Source organism: Giraffa tippelskirchi, chromosome 7, assembly GCF_054371585.1.
Source record: "Giraffa tippelskirchi isolate mGirTip1 chromosome 7, T2T-mGirTip1v1.2.pri, whole genome shotgun sequence".
Lineage (NCBI taxonomy): Eukaryota > Metazoa > Chordata > Mammalia > Artiodactyla > Giraffidae > Giraffa > Giraffa tippelskirchi.
The window spans coordinates 112,337,370-112,344,296 of NC_137281.1; the positions used below are offsets into that span (position 1 = coordinate 112,337,370).

The 6,927-nt window shown below is 37.7% G+C and overlaps 1 protein-coding gene across 1 annotated transcript in view; it reads left to right on the plus strand.

The window, feature by feature from the left end:
• LOC145512889 (uncharacterized) overlaps positions 1–6,693 on the plus strand; it is a 324,797-nt gene extending 318,104 nt beyond the window's left edge. Inside the window, exons 5-6 of the transcript XR_014058901.1 lie at positions 2,758–2,949; positions 5,864–6,693. The gene's annotated coding sequence lies outside the window, so the exon portion shown is untranslated. The remainder of the gene's footprint in view (positions 1–2,757; positions 2,950–5,863) is intronic.
• Positions 6,694–6,927: the final 234 nt, after the last annotated feature.

Consider the following 6,927-nt stretch of genomic DNA (forward strand, 5'->3'; position numbering starts at 1 on the left):
GAAAATGTGCAAGGAAAGCAACATCAGACCCATTTTACAGATGCAGAAGCTGAAACTTAGAGCTTCTAAGTAATGTCTCAAAGTTACACACTTGGGAAATAGATAAATGGCTGGAATTTGAGCCCTGGTGAGTTAGATTCCAAGTCTGAGCTCTTTTGTCTTGAAGATATGAATGGCAATGAAGCTCTTGAATGACAGCTCATTGTGACAATAGAAGGGTTGGTGGTCATGTCCTCTATGATTAATTGCCTCATAAGTGGAACAGATTGTGAGTGTTGCAAACAATAAATACTTCAGGAGCACAGAGGAAGAGATGATTGTTGAGGCAGGCTTATTAACAAAAAGCTTTATGAGGAAAACTTTCATTTAGTTTCTTTAACCTTTTTTTCCTGCTTATCAAGCAATACATGTGCACTATATAAAACTTCAAAGACTTATTTCACTCCTAGCTTGATTTCACTGTCCTACTTTTTTCTTTATTTCTAACTCTTCTCACTACCCCATATATTGAGAGCATAACTGAACAGTTACAAATTTTCAGTAAAATCATCTGGTAATATCTACTGGGATTACAGCAGCACACACCCTTTGACCCAGCAATACTGCTTCTGAGACTATTTTTTAGAAATGAAACACCAGTATGTGAAGATATATATGTAAGTATGGACATATTTCTTGTAATGTTGCTTACAGTCACCAAACAAATTAGCAACTAGACAAATGTCTTTAGTCTGTCAATAAGGGGATACTTGATAAACTATGACTCATTAATTCTAAAGACCTTAGTGTGGCTATTTTAAAGGCTGGATTTGATTTTTCTATAATGACTTGAATAAAACTGGCTTAGAATCTTAACAGTTTAGATTTGGGAGCCAAATCTACTTAAACAGATGATAAAATAATATAAGAAGTAAAAGTTTATGTTTGTATTTGATCAGAAAAAGACATTTGCTGAACTGGGAAATTGGGACTGACATATATACACTACTATGTATAAAACAGAAACTAATGAGAACGTACTCTATAGCACAGGGAACTCAGTGCTTTGTGGTGACCTAAATGGGAAGGAAATCTAAGAAAGATAGGATACATGCATATGTATAACTGATTCATTTTACTGTACAGCAGAAACTAATGCAACATTGTAAGGCAACTGTATTCTAATAACTTTTTTTAAAAAAAAGACATTTGCACAAGCATAGCACTGGGGACACATGACTTATCAGCATGTTGTCTGACATGGATTCAGGGGCTTTGTACATTATGAACTGAATATAACCTAACAGTATCAGGGCAAGAAAGCCTAGTGGTCTCTTGGGCAGATCTAGAGCGTTTAGAAGAGAAGGAAATAATTCTGTTCTTCTCTAGGCTGACTACATCTAGAGAATCACATTCGCTTTAAAACAAGTACATTCACCAAGGCAGTAAGGTTGAAATCATGTGATTGGAGAAATATCTGAAAAAAACTAGTATTTTATCCTGAATGAGAGTAGACTCAGACAACACACTGTAATTGTCTCCAAATTTCATGCTATATGAACCATTAGACCTTTTCTCTGGAGCCTCAAAGCTAAAACCAGGTTCTATGGATGGAATCCAGTAGGAGCTGGGGGTTAGCTCAATGTAAGGAAGGCATTTTTCACTATCAGAGTTGGTCAAAAGTAGTAAAATTACTTGTCCTGAAGATTCTAGTCTGCTGTTTCATCTTTACAGGGGTTGAAGGAACCAGATGGGAATAGTGAGAAAGGAATCAGGTGTTTGATGGGAGCAGTGTGGTGCCTAATACCACATCCCAACCCGTCTACAACCCCAATCAGAGAATATCCAAGCTTGTCACCTCATCCTGAAATCTGGTTTTCAGTTGTGAGAGATTTGGAGAGGTAGTGTAAAACCACACTGTGAACTCCAGCTGAGGAGTTGAGCAGACCCAGCCTCCCTTCCTTACTTCTGTCTCTGACTCGGGCAAATGACTAACCTCTCCCAATCTGTTTGTGGATCTATAAACTGAGATAGCTATTATCTCAACTAGTCTTTACATCACAGCTCCTCGGGGAAGAAAGAAATACTATTTCTATTTTACAGATCCACAAACAGATTTGGAGAGGTTAGTAATTTTTTACTGTATGTACACATGATTGCTATTTCAGTTGCTAAGTCACGTCTAACTCTTTTTGCGACTCCTTGGACTATAGCCTGCCAGGCTCCTCTGTCCATGGGATTTCCCAGGCAAGAATACTGGAGTGGGTTGCCATTTCCTTCTCTAGGGGATCTTTCTGACCCAGGGATTGAGCCCCGGTCTCTTGCATCTCCTGCATTGGCAGGTGGATTCTTTACCACTGAGCCACCTGGGAAGCCCATATACACATGGTAGCACACAGTGAATTTTTAATAGGTATTTTAAGTTAAATTATGTGAATTATTCTTGTCTTTCTTATTATTTGGAGTCATTTAAAAAGAATTTTTTTAAAAAAAATTTAAAAAATGTTTGGCCATGCTGAATAGTATGTGGGATCTTAGTTCCCTGACCAGGGATCAAACCCATGCCCCTGCTGTGGAAGAATGGAGTATTAACCACAGGGCCACCAGAAAAGTCCCCTGTAGATTAATTTTTAATGGAGGAAAGCAAGAGGATTTTCTGATTAATCTTTGAAAGAACTATACATTTCTCTGATTTAGAATATCATATTTCCTAAGATTTCTAAGGTTCATAAATACCATATTATTCAGTTCACCTAAGTATATTTTGTTGTTTTCCAGGTAAATCTATGCCAGAAAAAAACAAAACAAAACACTGAATCTGCAGTCATTGGATCCAAGTCCAAGAGGCCTGGCTGTCATATCTTAAGCAGGTAGCTCTATAGAGTCTCCGTCTCCTCCTTCATAAAGTAAGAAGAAACACTTGTATACCACCGCATACACTTGTATGGAAGAATAAATAGTAGAACACAGGTAGAAGTGCTTTTCTAATTATAAAATACTTGTCAATTAGGAACTATTATTGTTGCCATGACTTATAAAATGGGTAAAGGGTATGATTTCCCTGGCCCCCAAATCTCAGACTACCAAAAGCAAGACCATTCTGAAAATGTAATCCTAAACCTTTTGGGGTACAGGTGTACATTTGCAAAAGAAAAGGAGATACCGTTCCCTATGAAGGTCAGCCTTGTCAACTCTCCAGAAAATCTTTCGTAACCATGATTTACCTTTCCAGGTAGAAGAAGTAGAAAAGGTAAAGAAGCAAGAAGTAGATAATGCTTTGAGTGTGACAAAGTGTTTGCCCAATGCCCTTCTTAAGAGTACCTTTTCCTATTTATGTATTTGCTTGCTTAGTTAGTTCTAACAAATTGAACATTCTTAGTTGCTAATTATGAAAGCAGAGAGGGGCGCACTTGAAAAAGGAGGGCTGGGTCAAAGCAGACTAAAAACAGGCTTAAGGATTCAAAGACCTTTAGCATTGGATGGGATTGATGAGCTTCTCTGGTGGTGCTGGTGGGAAAGAAATCTGCCTGCAATGCAGGAGACCTGAGTTCGATCCCTGGGTTGAGAAGATCCCTTGGAGAAGGAAATGGCAACCCACTCCAGTATTCTTGCCTGAAGGATTCCATGGACGGGGGGCCTGCTTACACCAAAGAGAACGATCCAGTAAAGATGTAAAATAACTGGCCCATAACTGTATGATTGGAGGAACAGCACTGACAGTGCTCTCCTAAGGTTTGTGCTTTGGGGTTTTGTTTTGATTTTCCAAGAAGAAAGTAAGGTAAAGAGGAAAAAGAAGGGGGAAAGGAAAGAATATATCGTTTAACTGAAAGGAAAGCATTTCTGTTCCTCATCCCTTACAGAAGAACCTGGAACATTCATGAATATGTTTGAGAAATGCTTGATTTTTAATAGAGGATAAAGCTTTTTTCCCAAGAAAATCAAACATTAACATCATCTTCACTTTTTAGACTGTTCTAAAGGGGGATAAATAGTAAAAATTTTTAAAAATTTCGTGCTATAAAATATTTTTTTACAATTCCATTCCCAATAGTGGAGAGATAGAACAATGCAGTGTTCAACCAATTAGAGGATATTTGAGTAAACTATGACTTAGTCTATCAAACATATAACCACTGCAAGTGGTATTACTGAGATGATAAATAAGATCAGCAAATGCTTTTGTCATAGTGAAGCAAGAAGGAGGACAACACTGTATGGATGGCATTGATCAAAGAGAGGATTCAGAGTAGGAATCGACTGTATGTATTGGAGGAAGGAAAGAGATAGAAGTAGGTCAGTAGATATAAAATGAATTAAGTTAAGAAATTTATAAAAAGGTGTGGATTTCCACAGCACTTTAGGGAGAAACAAACAAATCAAGGAGAGGTGGGCAAAGTTGGAATAATTAGTACACTTTTGACTCCAGGAGTGAGGAGGCCAAGAACTTCATGGGAGGTTGCAAAGTAGGGTTCTGGCTTCAATATCAGCTTTACTGGGGCTGATGAATTGGGATTAACATGTACACACTACCAGATATAAAATAGGTAACTAATGAGAACCTACTGTATAGCACAGGGAGGTCTACTCAGTGCTCTGTGGTGACCTAAATAGGAAATCCAAAAAGGAGGGGCTATATGTATATGTATAGCTGATTTGCTTCGCTATGCAGTAGCTACTAACACAATATTATAAGGCAACTATACACAATAAAAATTAATTAAAAAAAATATCAGCTATACTGAACACTCCCTTTGCCCAGTGGCTTTGACAATGAGGCAGCTTCCTTATGATAAGAAATTCCACGTGTAAATGTGAGAGGAATATGAGAGGCACAGACGTCAATATCTTGACAGACAATTTTCTAACCATGAAAAGAAGGTATCCATATGTGCCAGGAGACTGCAGATTTGTTGTTTCTCCCTTGGTTTTATTGCATTCAATCCAATATTTTTCCCTCCACACAGTCACTAGGGCATACTGATAGAATTGTTGCCTGGAAGGCATGTTCTATACAAGCTACCTCCCATGTTAGCTGGCTGGGATTGTAGCAAGCAGGCCAAAAACCAGGAGTCAACAGATACTGTGTATATTCACAGTATTATCATCAGATAATACTGGGGAAATGTCAGAAATAATACTGGGCAAAGTCAGTCAATAATACATGGGAGAAAGTCAGAAAACAAATAAACTCTGATACCAAAAGCAATTGCTTTTGGATGATGTCAATAGGGGTAAAATATTTTTTCCTTCTTTTGACACAGCTGTGAGTTTTCCAGATTTCCTTTAATGTAAGAATGCAACTTTTGTAATTTATAAAGGGTTAAGAATAACAAGCACAAGACTAGAGAGCAGCACCATTTGGTGGAGAAAATTTTCCTTCATTTTTAGTTTTATTTTTCCTCATTATTAAAGTGATATATGCTTATTGTAGAAAATTCCTGGTACTAATATCACCTCTAGTTTCATTTTACTATATTTATATGTTTATTTTTCCTGGAACCAGTCAAAAATCCTCTTTAGAAACAGAAGGGATATCAATTCTTCAATCTCCCATTCTTTTCTTTTTAGTTATTTTATTGGATTTTAAAAATAATATCAAGGTGAATAAAGAAAATATTAACAATTTACCCCACTCACAGATATTCAGTGTTAACACGTAATTTGTTTCCTACCACTCTTTCTCTGTTCTCACACAAGAATATAGGGTTTTTTCCAATTTGAAAATGATAGTAAACTAAAAGTATTATTCTCTTAGCAATACCTATTCAAGAGATGAGGCACAGAGATGAAATAATGTGTCCATGGTCACACAGCTAATGAGGGGAAGAGCTAGGATTTGAACCGAGAAAGGTGGCTCTGGATCTGACCTCTCTTTTTTTGGCAGCTCCGTGGCTTGCAGGATCTGAGTTCTCCAACCAGGGCTCAAAAAGGTGCTCCCTGCAATAGAAGTGTGAAGTCTTAACCACCAGGAAATTCCTGGATCTGAGCTCTTAACCTCTGCAAATGATTGTCTTTGACAGAAGAGAAGAAGGCAGAGAACTGATATAAGGGAGCTGGTCGATGTTTCAGGGACAAGAGGATGAAAAGCAGCATGCTAGCCTGTGGTGATTTTCCCTCTTCATTCTGAATTCCAGCATTTCTTCCTGACTTCAGACATCCTCTCTGTGAAGACTTGTCTCGCCGTGAAGAGGTGCAGCCACTGGACTGCGGGCTCTGTATCTCCTATGTTGGCCATATCATAAATGCTCAGGAGACGGTGGTGGTTGGTCAGCTGCTTTGGGAGTATATAATCTACCTGTCCATTCCTAGCAAGCATCCATGCATTTTGAATTAAAATCATTACTTGTTGTTTGCTTTCACATCAAACAGCTTCTGGTTCGTGGATTAATGAGGAAAGATGTCAACATTGTAGCCTACAAACACTCCTGGATTCAGGCTCAACATCATGACAGATAATTTTATAACCATGGAAAAAAATGTACATATGTGCCAACTGACTTGAGACATTTAGTGGTTCTTTTAATTAAAACTCAGACAGGAATTTTAAATTTGTTACTGCATAACCACTGATAATGTCAATGAATGTTTCATTCTGAATTAATATAATGTACACATCACTCTCTTCCTCACCTTTTCCCACCTTCATTCCACTTTCACACATCTGCTTGTATCTTATTACCATGGCTTCTTAAAAAAAGAAAAAGAAGAAAGAAACATTTTGTCCATTAATTACTGTGTTGTTACGAGATGTATATTGAAATTCTAATGTTCATGTTTATGAAATAATCATGGAATTGCTGTATGTCACATGAATTCAATTTTGAGTCCACAAATATCTGAGCTGTGCCAAGTGTGCCCTGCAGTATGCAAGGAACTGGGGATACAAATACTGTACATAGTCCTTCTCCTGTAGGAAAAGGGAAAATAGATTACCTATAGCCCAGAGGG